We start from the raw sequence: 13,567 nt of genomic DNA on the forward strand, positions 1-13,567 counted from the left end.
ATTAATGGCATTCATTTGATTTAATGATAAGAGTCTGGGGCAACAATATTGCCATACAATAGCTCTAGGTTGGATAGGCAGTGTGTGGCGCTACTGTGGCAGCGGGAGAGAAAAAAAGTATCCCCTAGATGTGGTTGTCTCCTCAGCAATTGACCCAACAACGCCCTCCATTGGCTCGGCGGCGCACTGAAGCGACGGAGCACATTCCACGGTAACTCGCGCCTCCTGTTCACATGGAGGAGGCTGGAGCTGCTCCCACTCTGCTGGAACCCGAGCTGCATTCCTCCTCATTCACACGCAGGGCAGCCGCCGAAGCGAGCACGACTACTCCGTGACGAGAGTGGAAATGTCTCCAAGTTTTGGAATTTAAACCATGGCAAGGAGGATATCTATTCAAAGAATCACTTAAAGCTGTGAGTATCACGTCGATTTTGGCTACAAGTTTCCATCTGAAGTGAAATGTGGAGGGTTGCGGATAAAACATATACGAGTGTTTTTTCCTTCCTCCGTGTTGCGAGTTTGCGTTCGTCTTCTGGTCGTCTCGCCGAAAGCTATTCTCTACCGCTGGGTGTATTGGTCGGCGATCCGCGGGTCGACTGTAAACATAGCATTGGACAAGGCTTTCTTTAAACCACTCAAGTGGATTTAATTCTTCCATGCAGCAATCTGTGTTCATTTTGGTCTGACCAGTGTCTCTGCAAATCAGCACCGAGAACCCCAGAGTGACCAGCACACAAGTCCGATTGATCATCCACAAAACTCGGATTTTTAGACTCCCTGGCTACAACGTGCTTTGCTTTATGCTTTATAATAGTAGCCAACGTGTTCCAAACCGAATCGTTGATCCAATCTACAGACCATTGGTTATTTTTCTGTCAACAATTTGCAGAACACGCTACGTTTCACCTACCAACTAGTTGTAGGCTAATCCATGAAGAGGGATCGCAGTTTTATTGAGCTTTGTTTCTGCCCTTATCGCCTGCTTTTAAAATAGGTTGGCAAGCGGAATAACATCCACTGGGTTACTAGGTGGTTCGGGGTGCGTAATGCTGTTGCATGGCTCGGAGAAGGAATGTCACCACCATACATAATTATAGGTTTTCACAGACTGACAGTGACTGTGTCGCCGGGAAAATCATTCCTGTGTGGCACTGGGAAGCACGCGTTTATTTAGATGAGATTCGTTGCATGCCTGTTCGCTGTTCGCTTTTAATGGGCCAGGCTATATACTTTGGGCTATATTAATCTCTAAATGGACATATGGGAGGAGTGTTGTATTTCTCGAGGGAACGTGGTGGTGGGGCTGCTTTGTAAAATAAAAAAAAATCGATTACTCAATTAGCTTTAAAATAATTAGAAATTGTGTTGGTGCTGTGAAAAGAGCGTTAATCTGCTAACGAATGAGAGGCAATTTGTAAGCTTTGTTACATTCGACAGCAATTGAATTCCGTATTGAGCTCCGATAGAGTGGTGCGAGCTGTGGGTGTGTGTTGGGTGTGCATCAGCTATTGGAAATGCTCCTATTCCCTTTTTTTGATTCTCAGCAGTTGTATTATTTTAAATGGAACATGGAATAACAATCAGGGCCAGCCCGATCTATACACCGGCTAATTTAGTATCAATTCAAAGCCTGTAGCCTGCTTACCCCTTTTCATGAATCTCATTAATCCTATGCATAATTTTAACCAGTTGTTATGTGGTGTGTCGTTGCGATTTGACCCCGATTTTACCACTATGCTGTCAAGGAGCGGCGTCTCACTGACAACTACATAAAACAACTTTTCATATGCAAATGAGGCAGCATATCAAGCGTGACGTCAATGTTAGTTTAAAAGGCGGCAGTAGGTGGATGACCGAAGCTGATCACTCATCCAGCGATGATGGTGACTGACTAGCACACCGCGCAACGACATGCTCTTCCACTTCTTAGGATCTGATACAGGCTAGGGACCACTGCAATTCATCACAGCGGTCGCCATGGCATACGTTCGCAGGGGTGTGATTGCATAAACATGTAATTGGACATGGCAATGTTTCCTGTTATTTTATAAGTTGAGTCCCCCCACATCCCCTCTCTACATAAACGAACAATGCAAAAAGAACATTGACCTATTTTTCAGCGTGATAATTAAACAAATCGCTTTGGAAATTGCATATGGGTGTGGTGGAGCCGTCTTAAATTCTTCTATTAAACCATCAATGGAATCAGTGATTTAAATGGATTCAGAAAATGTGTCTCTTAAAGAAGGTAGGCTACTTAAACGTGACATACTACCCTAGTAAGAAATAAATTCGATTGGCCAGTGAGAGGTTATACAGTCTACTAAGTATTTATCTGAAGTTTGAGATATATCTTTTCTGGGTGTAGCCACTCCTGAAGACTGTCGACGAATGAGGAGGACCCTGCCCATATTCTCGATATGCATTTAAAATTTCTAAACGTATTGTGTTGCATTTGGTTGAACAATGGCTTTGTTAATGTTCACTACGTGATCATTGCATGTAGGCCTATTATGCCTATCTATCGGGAATTCAAATTTACAAACCACCTGCTATGGTTTCCGTCTCTATTTTTGGCCCTATTGATAATCAGCTCATTATTCAAACCACCAAGACTTGATAAGGCAGACTTAAACAATTGATAAGGCAATTGATTAATAAACTCATAACTTGATAGGGTGTGTCTGATGTCCGGCAGCTTGTTCAACCTATATTCTAATCTATTACTGAGTAGCCGATGTGATGGAGAGCACTGTGAGCACACCATCAATCAATCAATACATAATCAATACAGTTTAATTTTTGCCACCTTTTTGGTTATTTTGGTTATTCTGCTTCTTCTTCTTCTACAACCTTGTATGGAATTTCACATGAAAGCTATCAGCCGAGCCAGAAAATTACAAGCAATTTCCCCTGCAATCTCCTCCAATTATGATAGAAATCTCCCCACAATAGACGGGCAAAGTCATGCGTTTTCTCTTGTCTGGTTGGGCTCATTTTAGACCATGCCATGGAGGCCAGACCTATGATGTCCAAAGTTAGGAATCCAAGCTGACATGTGCACTTTGCACCCCTCTGGCTTTGCCTTTGTCTGGACACCCCCCCCCCCTCTCCCCATCACAGCATTCCTCTACACTTTTTTCTTTTGGCAAGCGGTGCGGTGAAGTTGGTGTCTAATTAGAATGCAAATGGGCCACAACGCGCAAATGGATTTTCACACGTGAGAATTGATTCCCAGTGTAGCACCAGGATAACTCTGCTCAACGCTAGCACCCCTCTAAACGTCCACTCAGCCGCATATTGCCCAAAGAGGGGAAGAGGTAGAAGGAGCGGCGTAAAGTGCATAATGTATCCATGAGGGGACGTGCTGAACCTGAGCACAATGCCAATACTGCGCTGTACGCTATTGGAATGGTGTGGCTGTATAGGTGAATACAATATAGTAGATTGCGGTTGCAGAGTGTAATTCTTTAGGTGTGTGTGTGTGTGTGTGTGTGTGTGTGTGTGTGTGTGTGTGTGTGTGTGTGTGTGTGTGTGTGTGTGTGTGTGTGTGTGTGTGTGTGTGTGTGTGTGTGTGTGTGTGTGTGTGTGTGTGTGAGAGTGTGAGAGAGAGAGATTATACTTGGGAATTCATAACTCCTCTCCCAGTTTTCCTGGACTGTCAGACATTTTATACCAACGTGACAACCTCATCCGTAGGCATTTCTCTTTCTCCCCCTCCATTTCCTCCACAGCCCTTACCTTAACCTGCCAATCAAAATGCCTGGGTTTTCTCTCTTCTCTCTCTCTCTTCTTTCTTCGTCTTTCGGTCTATTCCTTTCTCCCTGTCATTCCTGTACCACGGTTTACCTCCCCCATTCAGGTGGCAGTTTTCTAGCTAGCATATTCCCTTTCTGTTGCTATGCTCTCCTCTCTTTCTTCTCCTCCTCTCTCCCTTCCTCCTACTCGTTCTTCTCCTCTCTCCCCGCTCTTTTAATTTTTTTCTGTCCCCACCATCATATCACACACACACACACACACACACACACACACACACACACACACACACACACACACACACACACACACCTCACACACAACTCAGGGTGAAGCTAGCTGTGGTGTGGTTGTGAGAATGTGGTCCCTCTCTCACCACCCCCACTACTGTGTGTTGAGAGGAGGGAATGAGAGAACCCCGGTCCCTGGTGGCATCATACGCAATACCAGATCTTGTGTCTTGACCCATACATACACTGCCCATCCCTTACCCAACGTGTGTGTGTGTGTGTGTGTGTGTGTGTGTGTGTGTGTGTGTGTGTGTGTGTGTGTGTGTGTGTGTGTGTGTGTGTGTGTGTGTGTGTGTGTGTGTGTGTGTGTGTGTGTGTGTGGGGTTGCTAACCTCGGGGGCGTAGCAGCCGCTGGAACACAGCATCTGCTGCTGGCGTCTGGTAGCTGGCGGAGCCCCGCTCTTTATTACATGGGTTTTCATTTGTGTCAGTCTCACTAAGGAGGTTAGCAGAGTGCTTCTCGTCCCTGCCGCTCCGCTACTCCCTATCAGTGCCAAACCCCGGACCTACCTGCACTGAGCACGCCGCCTGTCATTTTCCCCCGCTGTTTTTCAAACCCCTCTTTGGGCCAGATCTGTGTCCTAGCCCTCCTACTTCTCCTCACCGCACCCCCTGTTCCGCATCCTCCTTGTGTTTCCCTGTGGTTCTTCTAACCTTCCTATTGGTTTCCTCCACCACTCCCTCCGTCTCTCTCTGAGTGGCAGTGTTTCCCCGGGGGGGTCGCCGTGGCGCCCTGAGGCGAGGAGTTATTCGCCGCTGCGGTGATATTGGAAATCACTAAATAGGGACCAGCATTAGGGCTTTACCTAACGGCAGCCTCTCTCTCTCGTGTGTGTGTGTGTGTGTGTGTGTGTGTGTGTGTGTGTGTGTGTGTGTGTGTGTGTGTGTGTGTGTGTGTGTGTGTGTGTGTGTGTGTGTGTGTGTGTGTGTGTGTGTGTGTGTGTGTGTGTGTGTGTGTGTGTGTGATTTAAGATATCTGCTCCTGACTGACTGCTCGAATGGGAATAACCCCTGCCTGGCCCCGGTAAGGAGCTGGCAGCGACAGTCGACGGTCCACTGCCGTCGGCGCAGGACCTACCGCTCGCTCGCTCAGAAAAGGTAACGCCCGAGGGCATGCGACCATCGAAGAACCCCCCCCCCGCCGCGGTGAAATTGGAGGTCAATTAAAGGCGGTGCTGAGCTAAGTGCACAGCGCCGGTGCACACCTAAAGGTGAAGGACCAGGGGATGTTGTTGCGGCCCTGTCCCCGGTGGCTCCCCCCCCCCCCCCCCCCCCCCGCCCTCGACAGAACGTGTCGGGGAGTAGTTCTGAGGATCGTGACATGACCGGCCGCCTCGCTCCTGCTCGGCTGTCGTAAAAGCCTTGACCTTTTGCTGAAATAAAAATAAATAATATCAACCCCTCGGCAATGTTGCGGTGCAGCTCTTATTTTCCATAGTGGCAGGTTATGGTTACAAAATGTGAGGCTTCTTACAGAGAATGGCTGTTTCTTTTGGAATCCAGCCCAAGTTTCTATCTCTCTCTCTCTCTCTCTCGCTCTCTCCCTTGCCGTGTCTGATGTGCTCATCCGAGTGAAATGACTGTTATGTATAATTAATTTTACCCCTCTCTCCCAGTGTATTTTTATCGCCCACTTTTACCATTCTTCAAAGGACCCCTCCCCCGCATTCGTCCTCCACAGTGCCTGCTGAAAGTGACAGCTGCTCTGGTATGGTTATGGAAGGTGGTGGGGGGGGGGGTTGATGCATTTTGAAGCAGGCACTAAAAAGGCTACTCACATCAAGACGACTCTGAATAGGAGAACAAAAATCTTTTCCTTTTTGCTCTGACAGTATCAAAAACCTGCCTGCTAATCTGGCTGCAAATTGAACCCCCCCCCCCCCCCCCACATCATCACCACCACCATCTCGCATGTGGCCCGTGCGCCGTTTTAGTACATGGAAGACTGCTTTGTTCAAAGGCTTGTTGAGTTTGGTGGGAATGTAAAGCAGCGTGCACAGATTGATTTAAGTAGGGCAAAAACAACAAATTGTATTTCTTCCCCCCCCCCCCCTCTCTGTTATAATACTTCTTTGTGGTTTTGGTAGAGTGGGGGGGGGGGGGGGGGGGAAACAAGGCCATGTGTCCTTGTTGTAAAGTTAAAATGGGAATCTTTCATTATTAATTGAACCATGAAGAAGACGACCACTGACAGCACGTCCGCCATCCCCAGTGGTCGTGTTGGGTTTTACATGCCGTCTGGTCGTGCAAAACTACAGACCCCCAAATCTGCCTCCATACATTTGGTTCCACTTTCTTTATTTTTTAACCCTGGCACTCACACTGACTAACATCCACCCACAAACCCTTCAGCCAATGGCCTCAGCCTGGTCGTGTCTGTGTTTGAGGTCATTGGCTGCAGGGTTTGTGGCCCAGTGTGTGTGTGGGTGTGAGAGCTCCTGCCTGGCATGCCAAGTCTCTTATCAGCATTCTAATCCTCTCCTGCCTGCGATCTCGCCACTCGACACTGACTCAGGCAGGGCAGATTAGGGCCCTGTGAATCATGCCGAGGGGAATGTGGGGCACCCCACCTCAGAAAAAACAACCAAAGCTCCTCCTTTCTGTTCCTAAACCCGTGGACAAGTGTTGGGAGGGAGGGAGGTGGGGGTACCCCCTGATATCGATCACTTCTCCCAAGTCACTGGGTCATTCCTGTAAGACATGATCTTTTTCATCTTTTTATGGATGCTCAGGCGTACGTGATATGTAATGAAACGTACGTAGGATTCATTTATTTATTTATGTACGGAGAATGACTAATTTCTGGCTAGTTCTGTCATCACCAATGTGTGTTTTCTACAATTATTAAAAAGCAAAACCAAAAAACATGTTATATTACATTTGTGTCGGGAAGGTAGGCAAACGGCACAACGGAGACCCCTTTTAAATGATCCCTCCTGACACTCGCATCACATCTCGCACACTTCCCTCTTTTAAAGGTCACAATCTGTCAGCTTGGTTGCATTCTCAAAAAGCAAGCCATGTAGGTTAAAAGACGACAACAGCTATTGGATTCCCTCACAATCCCTTATGTCCCTCCAGAAACCCTTGAGCCAGGCACCATTGCCTTACATCCACCCGGTATGTCACGTCCATGACATCCTCCTGTAGCGGCTGGTGCAGCGTGGCTGATGGTGCGGATGTTGATGCAGTCACAGTTTAGATGAGAGAGCCTACTGGTTGTGTACTGTGCTCACTGGAGACTGCAGTCTGCCTCTTTAGGTGTGTGTGTGTGTGTGTATTTGCATTGAGATAAGCAGTGCATTGTGGGATGTGTATTCGTCGATATGCAGCACGCCGTGTAAACTGCTGCAGAACGATACTGCTCGGGATACAATCTATGGCTCAAAGTGTGTGTGTGTGTGCGTGCATTGGGATACTTGTATTAAATGCATTGTTACAGACTGCGGGGTGAAGATGAAATGGGGAGGAGTTTACCCAGGCATTTCTTGTTGTGATGAATGTTAATGGTGCAGGGTTATCTAATTGCGCACCCCCCTCCCCCTCCCCCCCCCTCCTCCATGTATACCTTGCTCCTGCCTTACATCACCCTCCAACCTCAGCCCTCTGCACTGCAGTCCCACCTCCACCACCACCTCCTCCCCCACCACCACCACCACCATAGTCTCTGTTATATTAACCATAGGATATCTTAAATAATTCACACAGCCTGCATTCCTCAGCCCCTGTAAATAAGACTAATAGAAGGCGGGCCTTTTGAAGAGGGCCACTTGGCCTGGGAAAGGCATGGCCGCGGGATAGCCTATAAATCATCAGGCTAGCTAGCGGCCTTGTTTGGCCCCTGCACTGTGGCCATGATCAGAGCGGGGCTAGCCACCTCCACTCCCCCCTTTCTCCCCCGTTAGCGGAAGGAAGGGGGGCTAATTTCAAACAGGTCAATGGTGTGGTGTTGCCCCCTAAGGCGCTCCAAAGGAATATAAGAGGGGGAGAGAATGTGTGTGTGTGTGTGTGTGTGTGTGTGTGTGTGTGTGTGTGTGTGTGTGTGTGTGTGTGTGTGTGTGTGTGTGTGTGTGTGTGTGTGTGTGTGTGTGTGTGTGTGTGTGTGTCTCTGACATAGGTTACAGCCGGGTACCCTGCCATGCTACTGTAATGTCTTCAACTGCATACTTTTTCAACAGATATTTACTTGATTAACAACAGAGGTCTTTGTAGTTCTCATTGCAGACCTAACCCTAAACCTAAACTTTTGTTCTCTATTAGATATAGACACTGTTAATGGGGGTTCAGCTGTGTGCGAGCAAGAGAATGAAGGACTGATGTGGGAAAACACCACTCAGACCAACAGTCCACAGCACCTTTTTTGTTTTCCCCTTTTTTTTCTCAAAGTATGAGCACTTAGTGCTAAAAAAAAACAACAACGCAATCCTACTTCAGCAGCATAAAGGAGGGTAGATTTTGAGTAGCTGTCTCCCTAATTCACCATGGATTGCATCCAAGCCCCTCACCTCTCCACACTAAACTCTTAGTGGCCACTTTCCTTGCGGCAGCTGTGAGGCTCATTCTGGGCCCGGCTCAGAAACAACTAAACGCTGTTTGACTTCATTGGAAACTGCAGCTTTGGCTGCAAAATCGTCACCTTTGCCAAACAGAACAGCAGCAAAACCAGCATCGAAAAGGAGATAAAGTTAAAATAACAATAACACTACACTACAAAAACCACCCAGATCAACCTGCCGCCCACTGGCCCAGTGTCTTTAAGGTGAGGCATAAATAACGCAGTTGGAGGGTGAGGTTCAGTGGTAGTGGTATCTTTTCCTAGTGGAATCTTTTCCACCTCTCTGTTGAGTTGGGCTTCACAGAGAAACTCCCGACCTGTCCATTAGCAAGGATAAAGCAGTACAGACCGAGAAGTTCTACACCTCCCTCCTCCACCATCCTCTTATTCCGTCTCCCTCCAAAACCTCATCACCTTCTCCCTGCCTTTGTGCTCCTCCTAAAGGGTTAAAGAGAGGGAGAGGGAGAGGGAGAGGGCAGCTCTCTAAAGGTTTGAGAGAGAGAGAGGGGGGGGTCTTGAGGAGTGGTCCCCCCCCTGCTGTGCCTGGCCTCTATTGTTCATGGCCATTGTTCAGCCGGGCAGCGTGTCGAACTGCCGACACACGTACACAGACTCTTTCCCTACCACCGCCAGACCCCACAGCGTCCCGGCAGTCTTCCTCGCCGGCAAGCATCCAAAGACAAATTTGTAATGATGGCGTAATGGCCAGAATTATGCCACAACTCCCCAGTTCAACCTGCCTTCTGCCGGCCCAGTCCCTGTGGAGATGAAGCTGATGATTCACCTCTGCAGGGCTGAGTGGCGTCCACAGGAGTTTCAAGAAGCTCCTTGTGCTTGTGTTTGTGGGTTCGTGTGCATTTCCTCCCCTCAGCAGAAACATGTGGTGTAGGACCATAAACCCTAACCACCACCATCACCCCTCCCCTCCTCTACCTCGCTCTTCCTCCCTGGGCCCATCTAGTTAAGAGAAGCATGTTGTGCAATGGTGGTGGTGTTGAGTTTCTGGCCTAATTATATTTCCAGACCTGGTCTACCTCTGTACTAAAACAGATCCTTTTTACCCTGAGGGGGGTTGGTGGGCTTTTAGGTCTCTTCTCCATCCGTGGCCCCCCGGGGAGAAGAGACAGCCAGGGACAGGGTCCGGGGGAAGGGAGAAGGAGCACTGGGAGTTATTGCCCTCCTGGCCACCAGACAATGCAGGAACACTGTAGGGGGAGGAGGTTTATAAGAGGGTGGGGGGGGGACTTCTTGGATTGGATAAGAAGGCCCTGAGATTGGGGGAGAAGAAGGGAGGGGGTGGAATGGAATAGGGGAGGGGGGGGGGGGGTCAAAGGTTACACTGATCCCTCTTGAAAGGTTTGGGTGGGGGCTGAGATGGTCGGGTTATATTGGCTGGACCCATTTGTTGCTTTCTTGGGTTGCGCCTCTTAAGCTGCCACTGCATGGAGATGGGTGGTGGTGAGGGAGGGGAGCTTTTGAGTGGGTGTAGGTGCGAGCCTCACATTGCTGTCCCATGATTGCTCCAGTTGTGCCAAGTCACCTCTGACCCCCTTGTGCTGACCCCCAACAGGAGCATCCACCCCCCCCCCCCCTCCCACACCCCTTTTTTTCCCAGAAGCCCTGACCGCCTGCTAACTGGAGGGTAACCAGGCGAGCTGTGTTGTTCTAGCACTCGTCCTAGTTTTAAGTTAGGTCCTCATCTCCTCTTCTATACCTTCTAGGAGGTGGTAGATTTAGTGTCTAATTGAACGGGGGTGGGGCTGCATACACACAGCACGGCAGGTGGCCATCATGAAGGAATGCAGGGGCTCGGTCATGTCATTCAACTGTTGCTGGGTCAATGCATTCGCCGCTGGAATGGGGGGGGGGGGCGGGGTGGGGGGGTGAAAGTTGGGGGTGTGAGGTGCTGATGCGTGTCATGCGGATGGGAGCAGCCATTCCCTTTCCCTGCCTCCCTCCCTCCTTTCCTACCGTTCTTTTTTTTTTTTTGTTAATTTCACAGGACCAGTTCTGATCTCCCAGTGCTTTGCAGAAGAATGTGGCCGTTCTGGTTTAGCGGTCAGCCTCCCCATTGTTGTTACCTGCGTGTGACCTCATTTAGCCCTTGAGATCAGGATGTCATGGCTCTTGGCAGGCCACTGAACCAACCCCCCCCCCCCCCCCCCCCCGCCCCCCCACCCCCCCATCCACCCACCCACCCACCCACCCCCTCACCGCCCCTCCGAAAGCAGACAATGGTATATTCCAACTGAAAATTCGTTCAACTCAACACAGGGTTAGACGCACACCAACAACAGAAATGCACGTAGGCCTAAAACGGCACCATAATTGCCCCACATCTGCCGCTGCTCTACACAGGTACACACACACAGACACAGGCGTAACAAAAAATCCATGACTGTATAGATGTTTAATTTGTATCCCTTCAAAAGGCCCACCTCATTCTACCCGGCAGTGGCTGCAGCAGCAGCAGACTTGGCTGGGGCTCAGACACATTCTGAGCAGCACATCTCCCCAGTCTGCCCGTAGCCTGAGCTCCATAAAAGCTCTGAGCTCCTTTTTACTTTTTTTCCTTCATTTGTAAAAAGGGAGGGAAAAGCAAAATCTCAACAAAACGACGACAGAGCCTCCTCCTTGGCCAGGATCGACGGGGAGAGGCAGAGGAAGAGACGTTTGGAAGGAAGGAAGGAAGGGTGGGTGGGGTTGTGCTTGGCAAGTTAACGCTAAGATCGCTCAGAACAGGGCTAACCGCGCCTCACGCATGACAACGATGTTGTCGAGCGCTGAGCCCTGTTTTTTTTACGAGCAGAGAGGGCCGTCCGTGACGGGAGCCAGGGCGAGGAAAGATGGAGGTGTAGGGGAGGTGGGGGGTGGACTTCGGAAAAGAAGGACTACATAAAAGTGGACCAGAAGCTGAGTCAAACTCAAAGGAAGGGCTGAGCTGCAACGTCGGAGCAGCTGCCCATGCTCGCACCGCCACCAGCCCACCACACTGTCTTTTATGGCTCTTCTTTTATTTGGAAGCCAAGCAGATGTTGTGGAGAGCGGGGGAGGGGTCACTGCGGTTTTATTGGACATGAAGCCGGGTTTCGGGGAAGGAAATGAAAGCTGGCCCCTTCCTCCTGATTGGTGATTTGTCCTTGGTGTTGATGCTTCGTGGGTCACAGGCACCGCGACTCCTCCAACCTCTCATTTCCGGTTTGTACCCAACAGTGCGCTGGCCTCCTGATCTAGTAATATCCCCGGCCGAAGTGCCCTTGGGCAACACGTTTAACCTCCAGTAGCACAGTACCTTTCAACGGCGGCAACAGCACTTCATAAATGCCGTACATTCACAGCGGTTAAACTTTTTCTCTAGCAGCCTTCTACACTCACACTTGTCCTTGAGAAGCACTTTGAAAAAAAAAATAATGCGTCTTCTACCTGCTTACTCATTCGGGGCATGTCCGGAGAAATGGTTGGCAGCTAAATCCTTTTAATTGTTCATTTTGGAAATTCAGTAATTCAGTGGCCGGGTAATTCGGTTCTTTGCCTATTTTAATTAGCTTAGTGCCAAGCCTGTCCTTTTGTGGCGGTTCTGTCGGACAAGGCCACGGCGTGCCAGCTGCGTTGGCTGCCACTGCCCGCCCTGCACTCCGCTTTGAGGTGCTGTGGCAGCGTGCATATAGAGGGGCTCTTTTTGTCCCTCTTTTCTCTTGACTTTTCTCTCTCCACTCATCACATCTGCTGTCATCAGTGGAGAGAGAGAGATCCCGTTCTGCTTAGTCTCTCTCTCTCTCCACTCATCACATCTGCTGTCATCAGTGGAGAGAGAGAGAGATCCCGTTCTGCTTAGTGTCTCATGTTCTCTCTCTCTCTCGCTCTCTCTCTGGCTCTCGTCCACCCTCGCTGTTTCTCCTGTCCTTGATCACTTTGCCTTTCTGCTGGTCTCCCTCTCTTGCTCTCTCGCGTCCTTGATCGGTTTGCCTTTCTGCCTCTTTCTCGCCCTCTCTACCTCTCTGTCTCGCTCTCACCCTCTCTGCTTTTCTCTCTGCCGCTCTCTCACCCTCTCACTCGTGGTGAAGGGGACGTGATGAAAATGGCTGCTTAATCATGCAGAGAGGTCAACCAATCACGGAGCCCGGGCGTGTGATTTTAAGGGCCTTTTCAGATAGCACAGTGGGTAGAGGAGGAGAATGAGAGGGAGTGAGTTAGTGAGAGGGATGGACGGCAAATGTGGGAGCTGTGTGCCCCAACCCCCCCCCCCCATCATCTGCCACCCCTCCGTCAGTTGTTCTGCATCGACGCAGAACGGGACACACACACACACACACACACACACACACACACACACACACACACACACACACACACACACACACACACACACACTCACACTCACACACAGCCTCTCCAATTTACACACCTCATCAACAGATCCGTGGAGCCACGGCTCCCTCCTGATAAAGTCAGCATGTTACTCATGTCCTGTAAATGGAGAACGAACACACACACACACACACACACACACACACACACACACACACACACACACACACACACACACAGTCTGCAGGCAAGGCAGTTCCCACCTGAATGTCAATAGGAGAGTGACGGATGTATATGAGGAAGGAAAGGGCAAGGAGAGACCTCTCCACTCTCTCTGTTTCCTGCGCTCTCTCTCCCTCCCTCTCTCCTTCTGTCCGCGCGCCCTGCAGCCTCCCATTGCTATGTCCCTCCCTCTCCTTGCGTGTTGACTGACAGCCCTCCACCTCGTTAGCTGGTCAACAGCTTCATATTGCATAACCAATCCGGTTTGGAGGAGACTTTGCCTTGGCTCACACGTGGATCGATTTACAAGTGAGCCGATGGATGGATTCACGGTAGCCTTCCCATGCACTCTCCAATATGCGGGAGGACTTCTTATTTGCGGAAGATCTATATATAAAAATGAACCCACGAGAGAGTCGCGGACTATTATTTAAAA

General features: G+C 49.7%; 1 protein-coding gene across 1 annotated transcript in view; it reads left to right on the top strand.

Annotated features, from left to right (window-relative positions):
* Window positions 1–293: 293 nt before the first annotated feature.
* plxna1b (plexin A1b) overlaps window positions 294–13,567 on the top strand; it is a 142,393-nt gene continuing 129,119 nt past the window's right edge. The window contains 1 exon segment of the mRNA XM_084463656.1: window positions 294–413. The gene's annotated coding sequence lies outside the window, so the exon portion shown is untranslated.

Source organism: Micromesistius poutassou (assembly GCF_964030765.1).
Source record: "Micromesistius poutassou genome assembly, chromosome: 2".
NCBI classification, from domain to species: Eukaryota; Metazoa; Chordata; class Actinopteri; order Gadiformes; family Gadidae; genus Micromesistius; species Micromesistius poutassou.